Below are 25,481 nucleotides of genomic sequence, written 5' to 3' on the forward strand. Positions count from 1 at the left end.
GTATGATTGTTCGCATGCCTGGGTGGGTTACCTTCAAGTGAACTCTCCCAACATTCCACTGTTTTGTTTATCTCAGTAAAAATGAATATTCAGTAAATCAATAACTTGTATTTCACTGCACGTGCGGCTAACAAACATACAACACTGCAGAGACACTTTTTGAACATCCAGTATATGCTATATGTAAACTGTTGTACTTTTATTTTCCTGCATACCATTTAGAGACACCCCTCCCATTTCTTTCCACTTTCTGTTTCTTCTGTTGGTCACTTCAAATATTGCTTAAAACCACAGTTTCATTTTGAGGCCATCTGACCTTTCTGTGAAAGATAGAGACTGCTACATTCAACATGTTAAAAACACATTTGTGAAGAATCTTCATAACAAATTCACTTCTGAACTTGCTGTTGATCTATCTCCTGGAAGAGAACTGAAACAATGATACTTTTTGTCTCCAAAATTAATTACTTTCTCAAAGTTTCACAAAGAACTATCAATCATGATCACAAATTTTATTTATTTTTCTGGTAACCAATTCCTACCATACACAGTCCATATTCAGACCAATATGTATCTCCAATAAGTGAAATATGGAGTCAATACACAGGACCATTGAATGTACTAAGAGGCAACTGTCAACAGCAGGTAATGACAGGTGCCTCTTAGCACCTACAAAGGCTCTGCGCACTGACTACACATTACCTATGGAGACACATATTGGTCTGAAGATGGACTGTCTGTGACAGAAATCAGTTACCAGGAAAATAAACAAAATCTGTGAACTTGATTGATCATTCTTTGTTACACTACGATACAAGATTTCATATGTTCTACTTACGACTTCAAAAATTCTTGAAGTTTACTACTATTTCCTCGATACTTCTCATTGCACTGTTGCCTTTTGGATACTTGATACAACTATATACATCTTCTTCTCCTACAGTCTCTTCTGTTGTTCTCATCTCCATAGTCTATCCCCTTGTTATAATGTTCACTTTATGGATCATCAAATACAATTAATTTCGACATTTTAGCTATTAATTTGTAGTCCCTAATATCATTCATGAATAGTACACCAACTTATTCTCTGACCACGCTCAGGGTGTATATGTGGACAAGTAAAAAAAATTCCCAGATTTTTCCCGGATTTCCCAGTTAAAAACACACTTTCTCCCGGGTGACAGTATATTTTCCCTTATCAATCCTTTCAATGGTTATGGTTTTATACATGGGCGTACAATTTCCCGGTACTTTAGAAAACGAAACTCAGGGAAAAAGACACGTTTTGGAAATATCTTTGATGTGCAGCAACATGTACGCTGCGTATTTTCGTATTACAAAAGTATACATTGGAATTCCACCAAACACCGCATGTTAACTTCCGAATCATTGAAATCGAGATTTCGATGCCCTTTTGTGTAAGCCGGTCATAGCTCATGTCACGTGATCTCGCCAGCCGATGACAGCGGTTATTCAGAGCATAGGACACGTGATGTAGTCAGCCAACAGCAACATCACTGTTATGTAGCACGAACACACAAACAGGGAAAGTTAATAGTATTGATATACATAGTGTGGCTACGAGAAAAGCAAAGCTTTCACATATAGTATTGGTCTCAAGCTGCAAGAGAGGCTAAGCTTTCACATATACTGTTGATCTTTTTTGCGCATGTTACACTTTAAGATATATCACGCAGATGTGCCAGTAAAATTTTTAATAATGACATAAATGTCTGACCTTCAGGGTTCGAAATTCTTCTAAATGGCTGGTCATCAAAGATTTGATTTTTAAATGGGAGTCAAACGTTCTGTGATTAAATAAATTCATGGTACATTCTTGTACATAGTTCAACTTACGTAAAAGGATATTTACTTTGAAAGTAACGCTTTTCAAACCACTATTAGCAATATTTCCCCGCGACCTGTTAGAAATTGGTTCGTTTCAGCAGTTGACAGAGAGCGCAGATTAACAGGCTACACCGCGCTTAGGTAGCTATCATGACGTAGGAAGCCGGTATGTACGTACGTGTAAAACATTGAAAGATCATACATTACGTCATAAAAGAAACAAGACATCAGAGGATACTGCAAGAGCATCGGAATTTCGTGAACCATATTAAAATGGTACATTCGTATGTCCAGATTCCCAATGAAGTAGACCTCGACCTGATATTAAGCTTTTCAGTGTGGTTTTCGGGATGTACATTTTCTTGGAGCACCAGTACTGTATTATATCATGTTTGGTTCTTTATTAAGGCATAATGCCATACGTACTAGAAAATGAAAACGTGCACTTGAAATGCAACGAAGACGAACATTTGAAACTAGCCAGTACTGTGGAATTAAGCATTTCGTTTCAAATACAGTGACTGCCTCTGCGGAAAAGGTTAACAAAAGTCAAATTTCTTTAGCAAACAGACAATAATAACTTCATTGTTCCGAAAAAATATAACTTCATTGTTCCGCAAGGCGATTAACGCTTGACTGTCAGAAAGGTGGAAATAAAATAAAATCTGAAACTAATAACATATTTCAGCCTTCCGTAATTATGTGAATGTGTTTTAATTCACCTGACAGCTCCCGGCTACAGCTATCCGTTTTGTTTTCATTTAACGTGAAAGTAAACGAAGGGGAAACAGCAAAATCACTAAACTAAATGTAAACACGGGTCACGTGGAGACTACCCACTATAACAGATAACTCAAGACTGCTCTGCGCATCAGCCCCGGATATACGACATTTGTGAACCAGGTCAATACTAAGTAAATAGAATTTTCAAAATATGTTCATCTTTTAGCGTACATCTTTCTGAAAAGTCTGAAACATAAAACATATGTATTCGAGGAAATGTAAGACATATTATTTGGTCTTAAGTATGCCAAAGTGCAGTGTCACGCCTCTTAGCCTAATAAAGCATTTTTCTACCGCACGTCCAAATTATATTCAAGAGAGTGGAAATTGAAATGTCCTGTGGTGCCTCTCCTGCTCCCAGTCGGCCGGTTTGACAGCCTGCCCTTTGAACAAGAACTCTTAAAATCTGAACTCTTTATTGCCTATTAGATAATAACTTGCTGTTTTTTGTGACATAAAATTAAATATAGGATATATAAAACCAATACTGAGAAGAGATAAGCAAGAAATTACACATTTCTTCAAACCTTAGCTCCTAGCGTTTTTCTCTCTAATCTTGCTACAGTTTTACATAGCGTGCTTTCCTTTCTGCTAAACGATCTATTACCTCATCAAAGTTCCTCAAACGTTTTGCTGCATGAAAAACCGAAATGTCGTTATCTAATACTGAAAAAGCTGTTAATATAAATAATACCCAAGACTGGTGTGGTTTCTCGATCTGATTACGTCTATTTTGTCACTGTCTGCTAGATAAAACAAAATAGGCCTTTCTTAATATTGCAGCGGTTTTGTAACACACACCAAATAAATGAGACTGTTTTGGCACAAATGGCCATTTTTATAACACGACAGAATATAATCCACGAACTACCAATACCAAATGCCTATTAGGCCTACGACAAGCAAAAAGCTTTATGTTAGGAAACAGTTTCACATTTCATTCATACGCACCAGCTTCTCAAGCATGAGATCGAAAAGTAGTATTACGAAATTTTTATATAAATTTGGAATCGTCTTATTCTTCCATAATTTGTGTGATGTCCCGGTTTCTTCTCCGTGCTCGTTCTAACAAACAATCTTGTCATCACAAATTCTGTAGCTATTGCTGCCACTGTCAAAATTTGTTCGCTGATTAACTTCACTAACCCTGCCAGAATCACAGATTTAGTTATCCCGCGATTATTTTCCGGTTAGGTGTTATTAAACGCGTTGTTCGAACAAGTATACGTGTTCGAACAACACGTTTTCCGCGTTACTTCCAGAATAGAACTTTCGTGGCTGCTAGCCGGGGATTGGACTACAGGTCCTTACTAGAGTAGCGATCTGGCCAATTTTTTTTGTCAAAATTTCATTTTCTTGGATACATCGAGAAGATAATACGTAATCTTTCTCACCTGTTATTCCTGTCAGTCGTTTATTTCCATTCTGGTAGTTTGAATCTATGGATTTCGCGAGAGCTGCATCAAACCAGTCTCACGACTGAAGACCACAACAACAATAGTAATTATAACAACGCTGATCATTCGCAAACCCAATCAACCACATAATCAGACAGCGATTGGCATTCATCCGTTCGGCTTTACTCCCCCGGCTCGTATAGCCCCGTCCCCTTTTGTCTGCAGAAAGTTTATTTCTAGATGCGACGAGGATTCCCCTGACAGACACATCACGTACACTATGCATGCATTCACAAGTCAACTTATGATTCATTCAGAAATCAAAATGTGTTCAAAAATGTTCAAAAACCAACAGGGAAGCGTTTCAAAATCATATGAATAATCGCTAGACAAAACGTTCGCTGAATGCTAGGCGCTTTGTGAAACAAGTTTTTTTCTCAAGAATATGAATTTGGCGCCCCCTTTTCCCGGTAGCATCTAGCTGCTTACTGCGACTGATTGCACAGCCAACAGCCACATTCATCTAGCCAGAAGCGGGAGAATCTACTACTTAAACGTGACTCAACTGCGCATGCGCATGAGCCCGCGCGTAACTGTAAAACAAATCGAATGTAAATAGTTGCGACTTCACGCTCATTGGAGGCAATTTGTTGTTACGAAGCACTGCATAGTCTTCCTAAAGCCTCTGACACATTTTCAATTGGCAGAAGCTTGCATGAGCACTGTGTATCGTTGTTGTATATGGCGCATTTCGTTTGCAATTTAAGATATTTTCCTTTTTTTTTCTCGTTTATGGTTTTTTTTTATTATTGTTGAAGTATTATTCTGCCCTCTCTCATGAGGCACCGCCTTATCGTAGCACTGTCTGTGTGGGCGGGAGAGTTTATGTGCTCCAAGGAAGCTGAGAGCTATATCGGCGGTAGCGTAGCTACTGGCAGGTCCAACCTAGCCGGGCAGGTCTCAGCAGAGGAGCCAGACAAAGTGTGCCTCACAACCTACCCGTCTTATATCCTTTATCCTATTCCCTACCCTCTCCTCAGATACCATTCCTTTTCTTTCTCTAGTTACCTTAACACACCACTGCCTTGTGGTTGGTCTCGGGAGGGATGAAGGCTAATGGAGAAAACCCTGAAAGAAAATCTGGAGTGAGGCCCCAAAGGCGGTTGGAAGGCGTACTACGTCCCCTTTTGGCAGCTCCTGCAACCGAAGTGATACCAGACGTACTGGCTTGCCTTTCGTCTGGATATTATCATTTAGGTCGAGAGGGAGACCGTGATGATTGGGCAACTCATGTGTCTTCATATTTATCGCTCAGGCTTGTAGCATCCTGGAGAGGACACTTCAGCGATGTCCAAGGACTTCGGCACAACACGGGAAGAGGCAGTTACCGGTTATAAGCTCTGTCTGATTGGCGTAAGACTCGAGTGCCAGGGGCCACTTCCGACGGTGGGAGAGATCATTGCATCTCATTGGACAGCTACCGCCCACCTCAAGCTGGGCAGCCCCCAGCCAATAAGGTGCTGTCCCACCACTATCCGCCTGCATCACGGGGTGTGTGAAGCTTAGAAGTAATCTTCGACAAGCGGGTTGATATAGTACACCTACCAACAACAAAAATGAAATAATAAAGAAATCACTATTTCGTACTGCCACCTGGAATGTTAGGACCATGTGTCCAAGGTACATTTACGATGCCCAAGAGGTTGATTTCATCTGTAAGACTGCCGTAATTGACAGAGAGCTCCACCGATAATTACACATTCTTCTGGCAGGGGAAGTCTCAAGACTAGCCAAGACTTCATGGCGTAGGATTTGCTGTTAAAAACGCCCTCCTGGACTGTACTGTGCCACCATCCGGTGGAACAGAGCGAATTATTGATTTGAAAATATGCTCCTCAAGTGGCACTGTCAACATCCTAAATGTGTACGCTCCTACCTTATCATCCAGCATGGAAGAGAAGGATCTGTTTTATGACTTACTCAGTGACAGAATAGCCAAGGTACCTAGCACCGAGACACTGTATATTCTAGGGGACTTTAATGCTAGAGTTGGATCAGATAACGACATATGGCCGAATTGCCTGGGACATCATGGGGTGGGAAAAATGAACGAAAATGGCCAGAGACTGCTTGAAGTTTGCTGCTTTTATGGACTCTGTATCACAAACATATATTTCCAGCTTAAGGATCAGCACAAGGTGTCTTGAAGACACCTGCGCTCTCATCACTGGCATCAACTTGACTTAGTCATAGCTAGGCATGCTGGTCTCAAAAATGTGCTACTGACACGAAGTTATCATAGTGCTGATTGCCACACAGACCACGCCCTAGTGGCGTGCACATTGAGGCTCACTCCTAAGAAATGTCACCACACTAGACCGAGAGGTCATCCCCGTATCAACACAGATCATGTTCATGACACACAAAGAAAGCAGGATTTTGCCAGTAATTTTGAAAGTGCTTTCCCAGGAAACGTGCCAGCAGAAAGGAATGTTGATAAGAAATGTGCAAAACTCTCGGGTGCAATCTACAACTCAGCAGTATTGGCCTATGGAATAAAAGGAAAAGGAAATAAGGACTGGTACGAGCAAAATTTGGAAGAAATGGAACCAGCCACTGAGGCTAAACGGAAAGCCCTGCTTGCATACAAAAGAAACCCAAATGAAAGAACTCGAGATGACCTACGAAAAGCAAAGAACAGGGCACACACAGCAAACATCCAGGAGATGCGCAAATAACTACTGGCTGAATTTATGTGCAGGTATACAGAAAGCGGCCGACTCTGGGAATGCTAAGGCAATGTACAATGGTATTAAGAAAGCTATTGGACCAACTGTCAGAAAAACAGCTCCTCTGAAGTCCAAGACGGGTGAAGTCATTACTGATGAAGGCAAACAAATGGAACGCTGGGTTGAACACTACCTCGAGTTGTATGCAGCCGAGAATGAAGTTAGCAAGGATGCATGTGACGCCATCAAACAAATGCCAGTTACGGAAGAACTAGATGCAATGCCTACTATGGAAGAACTTAATAGGTGAAGATGGGATCCCTGCAGAGGTTACTAAGTATAACAAGTCTGTTCTTCTCAAACATTTATATTCACTTATCACAACCAGCTGGGAAGAAGGTTATGTCCCATGAGTATGCGGAATTCGAGGATAGTTACTCTATATAAACAGAAAGGGAACAGAAGTGACTGTAACAATTACCGAGGCATTTCATTACTAAGTGTAGCCGGGAAAGCTTATGCAAGAGTCATCCTAATGCGATTACAGATCTTAGCTTCCAGAATCTACCCAGAATCTCAGTGTGGCTTCAGGCCCGGCCGATCAACCATAGATATGATCTTCTCCTTAAGACAGGTACAAGAGAAATGTTGTGAGCAGCAGAGGCCACTTTGTATTGCTTTCATTGACCTTGTTAAAGCATTTGATTTAGTGAGCAGAAATGGGCTTTTCGAACTGTTGCAGAAGATTGGATGCCCACCTAAACTACTGCAGATAATTGTCTCTTTCCATGAGAAAACACGAGCAACAATTTGCTTCAACGGTAAAACATCAGAAGCATTCCCTGTTAAAAGCGGTGTGAAACAGGGGTGTGTGTTAGCTCCTACATTATTTGGGATTTTCTTTTCCCTTCTGCTCAGATTTGCCTTTGAAGACTGAGGAGGGAGTGTATCTACATACGAGATCTGATGGAAATCTTTTCAACATTGCTCGCCTCAAGGCCAAGACCAAAGTAAATACAGTTGTTATCCGTGAGTTGTTATATGCGGACAATGCAGCTCTAGTAGCGAACACAGAAGATGAGCTGCAGTATATAATCAACAAATTATCAAATGCCTGTGAAAAGTTTGGTCTACTCATCAGCCTTCAAAAGACCAAGATCATGGCGCAGAGCACTACCAACCTTCCATCCATTAGCACTGATGGCAATCCTCTCCAGATAGTTGATGACTTTATCTACTTGGGATCCACAATATGTAGCAACTTGTCCATGGACACTGAACTTACTAACAGAATCGCAAAGGCATCATCTTCATGGCTAGATTGAAAAACAGAGTATGGAACAACCGACTGCTTATCACAAAAACTAAATTAAAAGTCTACAACGCTTGTGTTATAAGCACCCTTCTCTACAGCAGTGAGACATGGACAACTCTCTCTAGGCATGAATCTCGACTCAACAGCTTCCATCTCTGCTGTCTCCAGAAGATCCTTCAGATCTCTTGGAGAGATAGAGTACCCAACACCGAAGTCTTTCATCGTGCAAGCACAACCAGCATCTTTGCACTCCTGAGTCATCGACGTCTAAGATGGTTGGGACATGTCAGGTGCATGGATCCTGAACGGATACCGAAACAGCTGCTGTATGGCGAACTTCAGGAAGGTGTGAGGCCAGTGGGACGACCGCATCTTCGTTTCGAGGATGTCTGCAAGAGAGACCTGACCAAGACCAGAATCAATCCAAGTCGCTGGGAAAGCATTGCAGATGACCGTGTCAAGTGGCGAGTAACTGTGCGCAATGGCATCAAGCTCTCAGAGGACGGACGCACACAGAAACAAATCAGGAAGAGGACAAAGCGAAGAGACAGAGTGGCTTCTGTTAGAAGTCCCTCAAATTTCACATGTCCAAACTGCAGTAAGGACCACCACTCTTGAGTGGGACTTTTTAGCCACAGCAGACGCTGCAGACTCTGAACCAAGCATGATACACCATCATCCCTCAAGGATGGATGGATGCCATTATTATTCTGCAGTAGCGGGATACAATAATATCCTTTGTTAGAGTATCGGTTCTTTCCAGTCAAAATTACAAAAATTTACTGAAAACCAAAACAATGAAAAATTCCCGGAATTCTAAAAATATCCCGGGTTTTTCCAGGTTTTCTCCCGGATGAAAAAATTCCCGGGTTTTTCCCGGATCTCCCAGGTCGTATATACCCGACTCTGCGTAGTCAGTTACAATAATTCTGATTTTGTAGCATGGAATCTATTATCTAAAGAATCAAATATTTTGGACATACAATACAATCAGCATTTGTTTATCAGAAACAATCATTTGACTGTTGCATTGTTTTCACATTACATTGATTGTATCATCCTCTTTTTGTTGGTCCAGCCATCACTTTTCAAGACAAATTAATGGTGGCTGTCTACTCTTCCAACAACTATCACATTTACCAGAATAAAATCACAAGTTTAAATGCATTCCAGAGGTAATCCAGCTACTTTGCAACATCTACTTCTGAATCATCTCTAGTGATGACAGTAAGCATGGCGTCATCAGTTCATTCCAGTGTGACTGTGCACACTGAGTAATGATACCTGTGATGACAATAAAAAGTGAAGAGTGCAGTGAAGAGAAAGGAGAGATTAGGGTACAGTGCCCCACTGACAATACACTATTAGACAAAGAGTACAGGCTGTAGTAATTGGATAAGATTGTGGAAGTGAATAACCCATGATTTATGGAAAACACGAAAAACTTCAATCAGGATGGCCAAATGGGAATCTGAGCTCCCTCCTCCTGAATATGTCCGATTCGCAAACACACTACCACCTCGCTCAGTGCAAACTGGGTTTGTAGCTTATCACTACTGGAATGCTGTCTCAAACCTTTGATGCCCATTATAAATTAAATAAAAAAAAGAAACTATTATCTGCTATTCCAAATACCATGTTTCATGGTCATCGTTCTCACTCTTGATCATGTTCATAAATGAATGACTCAGAGCCATTGATACCTAATCCACAATTACATGGAAATCAGATATGCAGTACCAAAGCAACGAAGTCGTAGCAAAATCAATGGTATGCAGAAATTTTTGCACTGGCAACATGTGTCAATACCAAATACACTATTATAAATTTCTGCCACTATATGGCTCAACAAGGTCAAAATTTATTATTTTCTGGTTTAGGAATTGATTGTTCTCAGCAACCTCATGTTATTGTACCATGAATCAACTTCTCCTTCTCCTTTCTCCATCATAGCTTTTGTGGTCTCCAATTTAGATCACAAAGCCATTTAGTAACAGCTTCTTGAACACAGTAAAACACAGAGTAAATGACACTTAGTCCATATGAGTTACTGATCCTGGAACTTTTCCAGAACCACAAATGAAAACAATTGGAAGTAGCACAACTTGAATTACAGTGACGGGATCTATTTGTAGGCCAGGCTGAAATCAAATCATTTGGCCAAAATGGAATCACAGTCCACTAAAGTAGAAGTCAACAGAAGTAGGCAGACATCACTATACTCAAGTCCTAAGCAAGCTCAGTCATCATGCACAAATAACACAATCAATCCAAAAACTATCCAAACATAACTGGTATAGTACAGAGTCGTTATGAATACTTAAATTGGTCATGAAGATGAATACATTAGCTATCAAACAGAAGTGAAAACTGACCTGCAGCAGCTTGGCTCTAATAAGCGGCTGATGAGCCCACGTGACCTGCCAGCTAGAGATGCTGTACTGCTCAGAAGGACCCAGCCGGATGTAAGTGTAATTATACGTATTATTATATTATTTATCGTGTGATGACAGGAGAAATATTAGATAACTGTTTACAAAAAATATATAAATTTCTACACAGATACACAAAATCTCAAGTTCATTGTGGGTTCACAGCTCTAAGCCCAGGTTTGAAATCTAGTCAGAAGCTTCTGAAGACAAATTGTGAAGGTTTCCCAGTGTCCCTTTGAATGTTCTAAGCAAACATTCAAATGTTATGAGATGTACTGCTTGCTGCTCTTTGCAATAGTCACACTTAAGGGAGGACTTCCATCCTCATTGGTGCAGCTATGCTCCCCACATCTGTCTGTTAGTTCTGATCTGATTCAGGGTGCACCAATGTCATTAGGATAGACGGAAAACTGCTATTTTTTCCCGTGGGGTTTTGTTTGTTGATGATGCTTCATGGAAGACCGCTCCTGCCAGGCTTCTTGCATGTTGCAATTACAGTCCTGCAGGCTGGCTGCTATGCACCACGATCGTGTTCAAGATCTCAGTCAGTTGAGTTCTTATAGTGATATTTCTGTATATACTGGTAATTCTGGTCTCCCCCCCCCCCCTCCCCCAGCTACGAGTGTGATCTGATCTTCTTATGGATGGTGGTAGCATATTACTTAGAGCCAGTAGCTGGTATGTGTTTGTGGGACAAATACATCCTGTGATGAGGCACATTGCTTGCTTGAGCTATGTTTCAATTATTTTAGTGTGAGCATTGTTTCACCAGGTAAAGCAGTAGTATTTTCCAACTGAGTATGAAAGAGCTATAGCTGATGACTGAGACTGTTGTTGTGGCACCTCAGTCAGTTCCTCTTAACTTCCGGAGGATATTGTTCTGAATCTTGATTTTAGGAGATGGATTTCGTATGTTAAAAACCTATCCAGGGTCACACCTAGGCATTTTTGAGTGCTGCAGTATTGGAGAGAGTTATCTCTAAATGTGATGTCAGGTTTGTAACTTGCTTGTTTCTTCCCTAGATGGAAAGCTGATACAATGGTCTTTCGAGGATTTTGTTGGAGAGTTACATTTGAAGTATTCATCCGTTGTCTTCAGGTCTGATGTTACTGTTGTTTCAGCTGCCCTAAGGCTTTGATCCTAATTGATCAGACCAATATCATCAGCATAAATAAATTTAATAGTCAGGGAAATTTTTCCAATGCCAGCCGAATTAGGGCATTGAAATTAATCAATGATGCGAGTTGAAAATTAGTGCCGGACTGGGACTCGAACCCCAATGCTTCACTTCTCTACAACAGTTGCCTTAACTGCCTCAGCCATCTGGACATCCTTCTTAACCAATCAAAGTTTACTTCCTTCTTAACCAATCAAAGTTTAAAGTTTCTCTGAATATTGATATTCACAGCAGCCACTGAATCATAATAGTATGTGATATCTGTTCTGTCAGGCACGTTAGACAGAACAGACACCACACACATGTATGTAATATAAATATTGGACTTTATTTGTGGAAGGAATATGCTTACTAATTAAAAAGGAGTGAGGTAAAAACAGAACCATGTGGGAAACCACTATTTATCTTGTGAACTGTGCTTTTAGAGTTATCTGAGTTAACTTGGAAGTGTCTATTGTTCAGCATGTTGCCAAATGGAGTGGTTAGTTTTTGACATGGAATGGATGGTGAATCTGAACGGGAGTCTGTCACCCCAAATGGTATCAGAGGCTGCAGTTAGATATAAGAAAACCCCCATGTTTATCTTCCGTTTCTCAAAGCCATTTCTGATATAAGCTGCCATTGCTAGAACCTGTTCCTCACATCCTTTTCCTGTTCTACACCCAGCTTGCTCTTTGCTCTCTGGGGATATGTTTGTTGATGGCTGAGTAAATTCTGTTATGGGCTTCAATGTGACACTAAGGAGAGCAACGGGACAGTAGTTTTCAACTTTGGCTTGAGTACAGCAATGGTGTTAGTTTTCTTGAATAGCTGAGGAAGGTGTCTCGGAGGAAAGAAGCCCTCTGACAGTAGCAGGACCACAGTGCAACTGAAACTCACAGTAAATACCACCAATGCCTGCTGCCTTTCAAGGTTTCACGTTCTTTATTGCTTCTGTGGCCTCTTCCTATTGAAATGGATTGGAAAAGCCACAGAAGTTATAAAGAACATGAAACCTTGAAAGACAGCAGGTGTTGATGGTATCTTCCCTGAGTTTCTGTAGCACTGTGGTCCTGCTATGGTCAAATGAGGCCTGTCAGCAATATGGCATCACCCACTGATACTTTCTGCAGGATTACAATAGTAGCCACATTAGAGTCTAAGAGGAAGCATTTTTAATAACTTTATCAGTGTGATCATCAGAATTTACTCAATTAGAGAGTTAAACAATTTACTGTTGCATAAAGAGCTATAGTTAATAAACATATTCAAGAATTTTGTGTGTGCCACACAATTTTAGTAAAGTTTTCATATAATTGAGCATTTAATAACAGGAAATGTCTACAATCCTCACATACCATTCTTTCTCAAAAAGAGCTCCTCATTATATCTCTGTAGCAATTAGATCCACTGATAAATTCTATCATGTACAATTGTAAACTGTAGACAGAGGTCATTTCCAATGCTAACACAATACAGATGATCGTGTATCATTTTTCAAGGTAATGCTAACAAGTTGATGCAGCAGACAATTGTTTGTTATGAAACACAAACATTTTACAAAGAACTGCCTCACATGCACTTGTCATTCAAGACTTTCTTCTGGCTGAAACACTAATTTTGAACTAGTTGTTCCTTATCTAAATTAATCATCACAGGATCGTCTATCATCTATACAATTGACACTCAAAGGGTTTCAATCAGCCTGGATAATAGACTGCTCATTGTACAGGATCTTAAAAAATATTTAATACTGATAATTTTGAAAAGAAATTTCCAGGTGTAGCTTAGGTAGACCACTTATATCCCAAATTTTCTGGAGCAGTTCATTTGATTTTAGAAAACACTTAGCTTCGTGTGTAGGGAAGAAGGTGGGAGATTGTGTTGCACTACTCAATGGATAGATGCTCTAAGATTCATTGCGGGAACAGTACAGTTTAAGATACCTACATTATTTTGCATTTAATTGCTTTTCATATCTTGTCAGTTGTGTAAAACAATTTAAAATGCCTCAGTATTTTTGGTATCAATAACACCATGTCTTGCTAGTTTCAAATAGGAACTTTCTGTAACATGAAGAAAACCGAAGGACTTACATTTGAAAATATTTAGTATTTCACAGTGCTATTTTTTTCCAGTTTCTATGGTTATCAATGTGTACCCACACTTTCACACACTCGGTGTACTGCTTCCTCATCCTTTTACTCTCTCCTGCTCTTGATTCCTAGCCTTGTGTTACTTTTCGCTTAATCCCTGAACAGTCCCATTTTTTCTGACCATTTATCCTGATGAAAGTGTTTCCAAAAGGTATGTTTATGATCCTTTCCCAAACTCTTGGTGGCTGGTAAGCATAAGTTCTTTTTTTTCCCCTTTTTGTTCAGGGGATTATTTTATTTAAAGATAATTCACTTGAAGATGAGGTGACTTACCGAACAAAAGCGCTGGCAGGTCGATAGACACACAAACAAACACAAACACACACACAAAATTCAAGCTTTCGCAACAAACTGTTGCCTCATCAGGAAAGAGGGAAGGAGAGGGGAAGACAAAAGGAAGTGGGTTTTAAGGGAGAGGGTAAGGAGTCATTCCAATCCCGGGAGCGGAAAGACTTACCTTAGGGGGAGGTAAGTCTTTCCGCTCCCGGGATTGGAATGACTCCTTACCCTCTCCCTTAAAACCCACTTCCTTTTGTCTTCCCCTCTCCTTCCCTCTTTCCTGATGAGGCAACAGTTTGTTGCGAAAGCTTGAATTTTGTGTGTGTGTTTGTGTTTGTTTGTGTGTCTATCGACCTGCCAGCGCTTTTGTTCGGTAAGTCACCTCATCTTTGTTTTTATATATAATTTTTCCCACGTGGAATGTTTCCTTCCATTATATTAATTCACTTGAAGTGTATTTGACTGAAGAAAAGTATATCTGTCCTTTTCAAGAACAATTGTTATGCACTATAATAGAATACATTTTAGTACGATTTTAGCTTTGTAAGAATGAGATATAACTTCATGCATTTCACTCACATTGGCAGTAATTGCATTTATATTATACCTGTCATGATGCGTTTCTACTCCATGGCATAAATGAGAACATCGGGGTATATTGTGCCAATTCTTCTGTAACATTAATATCCAAAGTGCACTTTCGGGTAACACAATTAAATTATGTGCAAAAATAAAATATCAAATGAATACTATGTTTATCAAAGAGTCCAGAAGCAATCATTAATTCATGTGTCTTTTCTCTGATACTGTATTCTTACACACCCAGTTTCTGCTGTCAATACACTTTACACCGTGTGTTTCTGTTCCAGTACAAAATAATGAGACTGTAAAATTATATTCTACTTTAAGATATTATTTAAATGACTGATGTATGTATTTTATTATAATATTTAAATTAACAATTCTTAATACCCATTTCTGATTTTGAAGTATCTTTCTTATTCTCCTTTCTTCAAAACTCAAGTTTCCAATTTTCATGCTACTGTAAATGTAAATCTGGCCTTCACCATCCTACTTCCCATCATCATATATCTTTGAGAGTTTCATCCATGTTTTGGCTTTCTACTAAAGATTTCTTAGTTTTGTTATTTAAATAACACTTTATTTAATTACAAAATGAAAATATAAAAAATGAACTAATATCTCTAGTCAAAAAGCGAAACAAGCTGAAATTGAAAGGTAAGTGCAAAACAAACACATATCTAATTGAGATTCCAAGTATTTGTAGTATAAGAAAAGGCACTCTGAAAGTTCTGAAAAAGTAGATCAAATTCCTAGTTGCCATTACAGTTACCTTCACGCTCTCTCAATCTGCTTATTGTAGACTTCATGGTATGCCTCCTTGAAAATGTTTTGAAGGCAGGCACAGAGATTCTGGGGGCTAAAAGCAGTACTATGCATTGTTTCATTTTTGAGATGATAAACCTCTACTCTACATTCTTCAAAAAATGCATATCTTTTGGATGGTCTGTGAGCAGAATCATTACTGCAATAGGAAAAACAGAGTCCCTGTATATCCATTGTTATTACATTTTTTTAGGAAAGAAATGCATAATCTAGCTTAACGACGTAGCCACTTCCACATCACTAACATGTCTGCTATGGATCCATTTAAAGTGAAGAAAAAATGAACTGCTCTTTCAGTTTTGGTACAATGATACCATCAGACGTACTGATGATTTCCACTTTGTCTTTGTGGTACAGCCACCATTGGTCAGAGATTATAATGTTAAATCCCAACTCTCACTTTTAACAGCTACACCTGTCCATCTTTCCCATAGGCATGCTTTCTTTTCCTGGGTCCTATAGGGATGCTTTCTATTCCTGGATTAAATACTGTTATAGCCACAAACTGTAACTCAAAAGTTCAATAAATTTACTGGCAAGTGCAGATATAATTCTCACCAATCATTGTCTTAACTTCTCTCTGTCAACTACGTCAAATGCAGTGGCTTAAGGGGACTTGCACGTAACTGTCAAAAAATCAATTTTTTAATTTTTGTCTTTAAAAAATTGTCTGTAGTTTTCTGAACGAGAAAAAGTTTACTTCCAGGAAAATGGACCACAGAAAGTACCAAAATCAGAGGAATTTCAACATGGCTACTTGCACCACATGGTCCCAATGGTACATACTCAGTTCTGTTAAAGATATAGTTTTGCTCTCATTTATTTTGTTTATGAATTTTTATTCCACTATGTTGGCTAACCTGTGAAAGCTTTACAGTTGTTTATCTTTTATTTATACAGAGAGTTTAGTCATTGTTTTCTGTTGTTTTGGTGCAAATATTTTTTTACAGTGAAGTAATTGTGTGTGCGAGTTTCTTATTACGTGCGTGAGCTTCTTATTCCACTTGAAAGCAATGGGAAGAATTAAGAAGTTTGGTGTTAAACAATGTAAATCTTATGGAAATCGGTTCACCAAATGGATTAACTGTGCTAATACTGAAACACAATGTGATACAACACTTGAATCAGCTTCAACTACTCCAAGTGTTTCGAAGCTAAAACTGAAATATTTGGAAAATGGTCTTGACAATATTAATGCTGATAATAGAGAGACGCCAACTATTGATTCAGGTTTTTTAATTGTTGAACTCTCTGCTCTATTTGAACTAATAAATAAAGCTTTGCAGTGTAAGGAATGTGGCAATAGTGGTGTGAAACTAGTTGAGGAAACCATGCTGCTCCTAAGAGGAAGTTGGTTGGTTGGTTTGGGGAAGGAGACCAGACAGCGAGGTCATCGGTCTCATCGGATTAGGGAAGGACGGGGAAGGAAGTCGGCCGTGCCCTTTGAAAGGAACCATCCCGGCATTTGCCTGGAGCGATTTAAGGAAATCACGGAAAACCTAAATCAGGATGGCCGGATGCGGGATTGAACCGTCGTCCTTCCGAATGCAAGTCCAGTGTCTAACCACTGCGCCACCTCGCTCGGTTAAGAGGAAGTAATTCATATGGTGGGTAAGTTGTATTTGTGCATCACCACCTTGAAAGACAAACTCAATGTAAAATGTTGACTGTAGTGCTGGAGAATTGGTCAGACTATCCTGTCCCTAAACAACACGTCCTTCAAATTACAATCAATAGCAGCGAGTAATGCCCTACATCTGTACACGACCCTGTCCAAAACATTACAGACACATCTCCTTGTTGAACTCATGGAACAGAGGGCCTGAAACATTTGTTGCTACCTGGCCATCCCCACAGTCTTCTATGATAACCATCAAACATCAGCCAAATCCTGCACTTGTAAATGGAAAGTTCCTGACACCATTAATCTATTTTCCATTCCAGAGCATCTTAACACAAAATGGTGCTGTGTAGGCAGGGGTATGGTGCTGTTATTTGGAATGGAGGTCCAGAGACCAAATTGATCCCATGGTGACAGTTGCAAAAGTGTGTCAACATTGCCCCCTCAGTTGCCACCATAAAGACAGCGGGCACTTGTTGCAGTCTCCTCGCAATACACGCGAGCCATAATCTGTAGGTAGGAGGTAATTAGTTGGTGTTGCTGACCATGAGTAGCCAATACTAGAAAGATTTCAGCATTTTTGGGCTGTGATAATGCTTGACTTTTCAAATAAAGTTGCTGTGGTATATACTATTTCACTGTCAAGTTCTCGTGCTGTAATATAATAAAATAAAAATTTTTATTTGTTTTGTGACTATTAGTGTAATGTAATAAAATAAAATAAAATATGAGCCGTGACTTATACAAAGAAGAAACACACATTAATGCAATGGCTCAGCATAAAAGAGAAATAACTAATGTAGAAATATTATTAACAGTGTAATATGTTGTTTAATTTAGCCCAACACGTATGAGCACTCGGTAAACTAGCTCAGTTCTCAGAGTAGTTATTTAATCGTTGAAAATTAATTGTCCTTTTCTAATTTATCCAACACTAGGCTCGTGAGGAGTCGTGTGCTTATTGCACCAGAGAATATTTGCCAGGTCTGTTCAGTGTACACTACTGTAGTATGTAACTTAATATCGTGGTTTCGTCTCGATTCCCCAATATAAGATAACAAGAGTAGCATCTACAAATGAAATCCCATAATGGAACTGGAATCCTGTGACCAGACCTTTTCTGCCTGGGATGTTATCTCGTTATATAAAGAAAATCTGTAAGTAGAATTGTTAAATTATTAGTAGCTGCCTCCGGTCTCGTGGGACCTGAAATAAAGTTAATTGTCCTAACCGTCTCGTAGATGAGCTAAAAGAAAAATGTTTAAGATTTTTCTAAGATGGCACCTAACAATGAAAATTCTTTGTTAAGGCACATATCTACTTAAGACAGTCTAGGTATCAGACAATCAATTCTTTTGACAAAATAACCATTATATTTTTTGAGTTTTAAGTACAACTTACATTATCAGCTGGTACAGCAAGATGAGCTTTACACAAGAACGTCCTCTTAGGTCCGAATCCAAGCAGATAAGATAAGCAAATGACAAAGGAAAGATAGCTCATGCACAGAAGTGCAAGAGTCCATGGAATACCATGACCATTGTAGTTCTCTCTCTTCTTCTTTGGCGTACTTGTCGATTATATATAAAATTTATCGTAATATTTAGTTTACCCTTTTTTTTTTTTTTTTTTAAGCCAAGTCCACGCAGGAGAAACAGTACAATGCTGACAATCTTTTCTATGTAAAGTGACAGTGTGTGCACAAATTTTTGCTTAAAATGGTACTTCAAGACACACTGACCGACTGAACAGCACACAAAAGCCGCTTTGCCCTACTCGTGACAGGCATCACAGTTTCCTTTACTGAACTGTAATGAGAATGCCAGTTTGTGCTTGCTTCCATCACACAGGTGCCCATGCCATAGAGATTTCTTGTGGTCAAAAGAATTCTGAGAAAGCTGATCCCAGCAAAAAAATATGATTTACACACGTCATGAAAGAGATTGAAATTTTTTTTAGGGTATTTAAAACTTTCAGGGTTTCAGACATGAATTCATTGAAACAGGATTACATTTCAATGAGTGTCATTCCCACTACATTGTAGCTTCTTCACCAGAAGATGACAGGAGTAACACTCACTCACTGAAACGTACCACCATTTCGATGAACTCACTCAGCCACAAACCCAACAGCTTTACACTAGTTCAACTCACCCACCAGAAAAACAGAGTTATTTTATTTATTTATTTTTGAAGTTTCGACGGAGCATTACAAGGCAGAACTGGATGGGACTTCCACCTTTTAAACATGCTGCTTGGCTCCTGTACTGTTTGCTGGCACTGCTTTGCAGGAGGATAAACACTGACACTGGCAAGAATATAGGCATCTAAATATTTTTGCTACCATTCACTTTCATACACTAACATGTTGGCACTAGTTGCCGATTTCAAATCTATTTGAATCAGGTTTCTATCCAAGTTACAAAATATCATCCATGAATGACCACTTTCAGGTGTAAAATAGTTTCCACATATTCATAGGCTCAATTCCTTTACTTCTTGTTATTTCCTTCCATGGAAAACTAAAATCGCTCCTTGTCCATAAATCTGTAGTTCTGAAACACTTCTACAAGATCAGCAATTACTACAAGACTATGCACACTGGTTGCTATCATGACCTCATTATTGCTCAAGGTATCACTATTTGGGGGGAGGGGGGGGGGGGGCACACAAAGTTTCTTGATATTGTTCTCTCATTTTTGATACTGGCCTTTTTAGGTTGTAGTGACCATGTGATGCCTGTCAAGTTCCATGGTGTGACATTGGACAAATTAAAAGCTTTTGAGCTGACTTGACAACCTGTAAGTTTTGCCTGAATATTATATGATATTAGGTATATGGGATACCGAGCACACAGAATGTCGCAGCAACTAACTGCCTTCATCAAATATCTGGAAACATTGCGCGATTGCCTTGCTGAGGGATGCAACGTAGTCCTATGAATGAAAAACAGGATCAGGTCTCCAAAGGTCTGTCAACATGCAAACATGTCTGGAGGTGTAACTGCTTATGTCTGGGCTTGACGCATAGTACTATGTGCATAGCCCAGACATGAGCAACTACACCTCCCAACACAATTGCATGGTGACAAAATTATGCAGGCCTGATCCTGTATTGCATCCATTGGACTATGTCCAATGCCTCATAAAGGCCATTATGCAAAGTTTCCAGATATTTGACAAGGGCAATTATTTGCTGGGGCATTCTGTATGCTCAATATCCCATGTACCTAACACCATCTACTATTCAGCCACTCTGAAGATGCCTCAATCAGGCAATACGTGTCATTGGTAAATAAATAACAAATACATCCCTGCAACCAAGACTAACGGTTTCTTCATTGTATATTACTGGCTGCTGTAAGCAGCCCTGCCATGTGTAGGAAAAATGACTTGTTCCACCTTATTGCATTCATACAGGTGCCCCACTATAGTCTCAACCAAGAAGAATCAATTGAAAAGGGTGTTATTAATTTGTTGAGACTGTTTCAGTTGCCATTTTTAAGAACTTAAATGAAAGTGTCAATTAAAGGATATTTGTTCTCCTTTCATACCTAAGACAGAAGGGTTAGCATTTGGAGATTTGTTTTATTCACGGATGCTTGGTAGTTTCAATTTTAGCAGATAAAGATGAATAGTCACGAGTCACAAAAATGATGCACCTCAATATTTCACCATAACGCTTATGCAAGGAAAGAGAAAAAGGACTGAATGCAAACGTTTGTGTGAGCGTGATTATGATGCTTCAAAATAACAGCATACAAAAATAAGTATTTTAAATAAATAATTAAAAATAAATATAGCTTTTGAAAACATCTTTATTGAAAACTACATTAAAAGATGAACAAGTATAAAATATTTGAAATACTGATGTGCTAAGGAAATAAAAATATGGTAATAAATAAACATTACTAAATATGTAACTCATCTTATAAATCTTTATCACTGTTCAATGAACTTTCTGGTGCTGGCTGACAAAGTAATGATATGACTGAGTGGAGCCTGTTGCAAATCACTGTTGACTCTTAACTAAAATAGCAGAAAAATGTGCTTTGCTCAAAGTAACTAACAACACGGTATAGCTTACAAAAAATCAGTTCAAGTCAACGCCAGTGTTAAAATTAATCAGTACTAAGAAGTTACTCCGGTGTGTTGCACCGACCACTTCATTACACATATAGTGTCTGCACCTAACAGCCATAACACAACCTTTCAGCCATAGTATCTTTCACCTCCAGCTCATTAATTACTGTGGCACCAAACAAATATGAACCAGACAATAGCTTTATTTTGGTAACAAATCATGTCATTTTAAAATACAAACTGAGCACTCGCAATTTCTTTTGTATTTAGAGGAACTTTCATTGTTATTCATATTCATAGGTATGCTTGGCCAATATTAGCCATATGTTCAAGATCAGAAATATTAAATTTTTAGGAACAGCAGATAAATTCTGCATAGAGCTCTACTTCTAGTTCAGATATATTAAATTTTTAGGAACAGCAGGTAAATTCTGCATTGAGATCTATTTCTCAAAGTCTCTTCAATGGTAAAAGAGCAAAAGCCAACCTACCTACCAATCTCTTCTCTCTCTCTCTCTCTCTCTCTCTTTCTCTCTCTCTCTCTCTCTCTCTCTCTCTCACACACACACACACACACACACACACACACACCAGTGTTGCCACAAGTTTTCTCAAGTGAAATTCCCTGGTATTTCCCTGATTTCCACACAAGTTTTAGCATTTTTCTCTGACAAATTTTGAGATCTCAAGGGTAAGTTAAGACACAAGTTTGTCTTTGCAGCTACATAACAACAAGAAACAATGATGCAAATGAGGAAATATCTAAAAAAAACTTGCAAGCAGATGGTGTTTCCTGATGTGAGCAAAGATCTAAGGTACTAACATCAACATCTTTTGTAATGAACTATTTTTAGATGGAGAAGGCAAGCCAAATAGTACATGTATTTAATAATACCACTGATGTTATTTCATTTCAATTAAAAAAAAACACACACACACATTTGGTGACAAAAATATGCATTTCCTTGGAGTCGCAAGATAGATCTAAAATATCTTCACTGATTTCAGAAATAACCTCAGAAAAAAGTAGACCTCTTGGAAGAAGTGTATAAGGCTGGGAAGAATTGTGTAAACCAACACTGTAGGTGACCGCAAATAAAATGTTGGTTCTACTATGTTCATTATTGTTAGTTATTACCCAATGTGGTATATCCATTATTTTACTGGTATTTTGTGATTTTTCTTTCAAGAAATATACGAGTACACAGAGCACAAACTGCCAGCGACCGACGCAATTTTCTTCCTCTTATCGTCCATACTTTCTAACATATAAGCTACTTTTGAAGTGCCAAAATGTTCTAGATCAAATAAAATGTCTATAAAATGCCACACTTTTACAACGTACTTGCGGTGAGACAGTCACAATACCTGAAATCTATCACCTGTGGTCTTTGGCCTGCCGAGGAGCACTGCAGTCCTGGGTCCAAGGATAAACCATAAAAATCCACTGCATTACGCCACACACAAACAGACTCAGCCTGCAGGCAGGCTGGTGAAACTAGATCTGACGGGCAGGGCCTGCACGTTAGTGGGAACCAAATGGCATCAGATCGGCAGGCCTGATCCGTTACAGATACCCGCAGAAACGGACTGCGGTTTTGGCCCATCACGAAAATCCACTCATGTGGATATTCACTAGCCGCAGACAACATATTGATGAAATGAGACCACTGTGATCAATCCATGCAACTGATAACTTGTTCAAATACTTAGGTAGCAACTCACTGTAAAGATGATTGCTGAGCTGCAAACATTCTTGTAGAAAATACACCCACACACCCACAACTAAATTTTCAGCCATAGCTTTTGTCAGAAAATGAGAGCACACACTCAATCACAACTCACGTACATATGACCGCCATCTCCAGCCACTGCATTAGTCTTGACAATCAGATCGAAACAAACCGCTCCTCATGCCTCCCTGCCTCTTGTCGGCAGCAGCTAGGCTAGCAGCAAGACTGCAACACTGACTGCAAGCTGAGGGGAGTGGTAGGAAGGAGAGAAGCAGTAGTAATGAAGGAGTAGGGAAGCAGTGCACGTACTCAGCTGCACTCAGCCAGTAACGATGCATGCCACCTCTGTAAACATACCATTTCATCTACTGAGACAAAAACAAGATTCTTCCAGTGTTTTTTTCCCCCAACCTTTCCTGATATTTCACTGCTTTCCCTGACTTGTTTGAAATTCCCAATTTCCAGAACCTGTGGCAACCCTGCGCTCGCTCGTGCGCTCTCTCTCTCTCTCTCTCTCTCTCTCTCTCTCACACACACACACACACACACACACACAGTATATATTGATTATGTTGAGGTTACCTCACATGCATCTGAACAACTAACCCCATTACAACTACCATGACTAGCTTCCCGTCCAACTGCCACAGAAATTCTTGCAACCAGCTGCAATCCATCTGTAATGAAGAGTAACATAATTATACATTATGCTGTCATTCAAAGATCAATTGGAATATTGTCAATTTTTCTGTGATTGGACAAGATAAAAGATAAATAAAAAGATTGTAATGATCACATTTACTGGTACAATAATTGATTACATATGTGTCTGAACGAACAACCGAAAATTTGTACCAGGATCAAAACTCAAACCTGGACTTTCTCCATTTTACAAGTAGTCATCTAACTATTACGCTACCCCAGAATGTCTCCATTTCAACTGGTGGAGCATACAGTTACACACTGTTTTATATGAACATTAAATGTTCGATTCAATAGCAAATACAGAATGGAATAACAGCAAAGTGAAAAGGATAGATTGCTACTCACCACATAGAAGCAGCATTTAGTGGCAGACAAGCACACTGAAAGAGGCTACTGATAATATTCTATCGTCAGACTAAGCCCTTCATCAGACGTAGACAACTGTTGTCTTCGTGTTTTTGCACTGTGTGTGTGTGTGTGTGTGTGTGTGTGTGTGTGTGTGTGTGTGTGTGTGTGTGTGTGTGTGCGCGCGCGCAGCGCGCGCGCGCGGCAGCGCGCGCGCATGTGCGTGCACGTGTACTGTCCGATGAATAGTTGTATAATATGTAGCAATCTTTTTCGTTGTTGTTTTGCCACCCAGTGCCTCTTCTGTGTGGTGCATAGCAAGCTATCTTTTTCACACTGTTCCCTTTCAATAGTGAAATTGTTGGCAGTTACCAGTTTGTATCTGTGCCTTATGACAGCAATTTAAAAAAATAATAACTGAATGAAGAAATTGTGAAGCTGAAAGAACACGCCTTGTTTGCAATATGTAATTAGTGCATTACCTATATATGTATGTCAAAATTCCAGGAAGTTTATACAAAGGTACAATTATCTGAAATTTCTGCAAGAAGTTTCAAGCAAAAATAACAAGCTCAAAGATTTAAAAAAATTTAAAGTGTGTAAAAACAACGTAAATTTAGGGAAGATAGTGTTTCAAATACATTTTATTGTGGTCTGCAAACTGCAATCAACATCTGGGAACGGTAACAGAAAAGACATGGGGGACGGGAGGAATTAGACAACACACTAAAATATTTCACTTAGAAACAAATATAAAGACCAAAACAAAAGTGTAGACCATATTGATTTACTAGTATCAGTCCATTATTTTGAGACATTACTGCTCTGGTGAATAAAAACGATGAATTGGTGAATGAAAACGATGAATTAGAAAATAAAAAGTGACGCCCCTCCCATGCGCGCGCGCGCCCACACACACACACACACACACACACACACACACACACACACACTGTCAATATGTCTAAAAATTTAACTTCACAAATAATGGAAAATCCAGGATGGAATGTAACAATATTATGAAAAGGATAGTTGTTACCATACAGCAGAGATGCTGAGTAGCAGATAAGCACAACAAAAACAGTCAGAAAGTGAGCTTTCAGCCAACACGATCTTTGTCAAAAACAGACCCCCTCCACACACACACACACACACACACACACACACACATTAATGACCACAATCTCTGGCTGCTGAGGCCAGACTGAGCAGCAGCGCATGCTGGGAGAGGCTGTGTGGTGGGGGTAAGGAGGAGGCTGGGGCAGGGAGGGGGAGGGATAGCAGGAGCAGGGTAGCGTTGGGGGACAGTCAAGTGCTGCTTTTGGGGGCATAGAGGGACGAGATGGAGAGAGGGTAGGGCAGCTAGGTACTATCAGGAGGTTAGACAGAGGGCCTTAGCCCCGCAGAAGCATCAGTCCACATGCTCACCTTTTGCCCCACTCCAAAATTCACTCAAGCAAAATTTGTTCAAGACCTCCTCTGCTTGTCCTAGT

General features: G+C 39.4%; 1 protein-coding gene across 2 annotated transcripts in view; it reads right to left on the bottom strand.

Moving 5' to 3' along the window:
• LOC124802636 (endonuclease G, mitochondrial) overlaps nt 1-25,481 on the bottom strand; it is a 77,810-nt gene that overhangs the window by 13,312 nt on the left and 39,017 nt on the right. Inside the window, exon 6 of one of the 2 annotated variants that reach the window (XM_047263534.1) lies at nt 20,923-23,615. The exons of the other annotated variant lie outside the window; for it this stretch is intronic. The gene's annotated coding sequence lies outside the window, so the exon portion shown is untranslated. Of the gene's footprint in view, nt 1-20,922; nt 23,616-25,481 lie in introns of those variants that run through there. 2 annotated transcript variants of the gene reach the window in all.

This window comes from Schistocerca piceifrons, chromosome 6, assembly GCF_021461385.2.
Source record: "Schistocerca piceifrons isolate TAMUIC-IGC-003096 chromosome 6, iqSchPice1.1, whole genome shotgun sequence".
NCBI lineage: Eukaryota > Metazoa > Arthropoda > Insecta > Orthoptera > Acrididae > Schistocerca > Schistocerca piceifrons.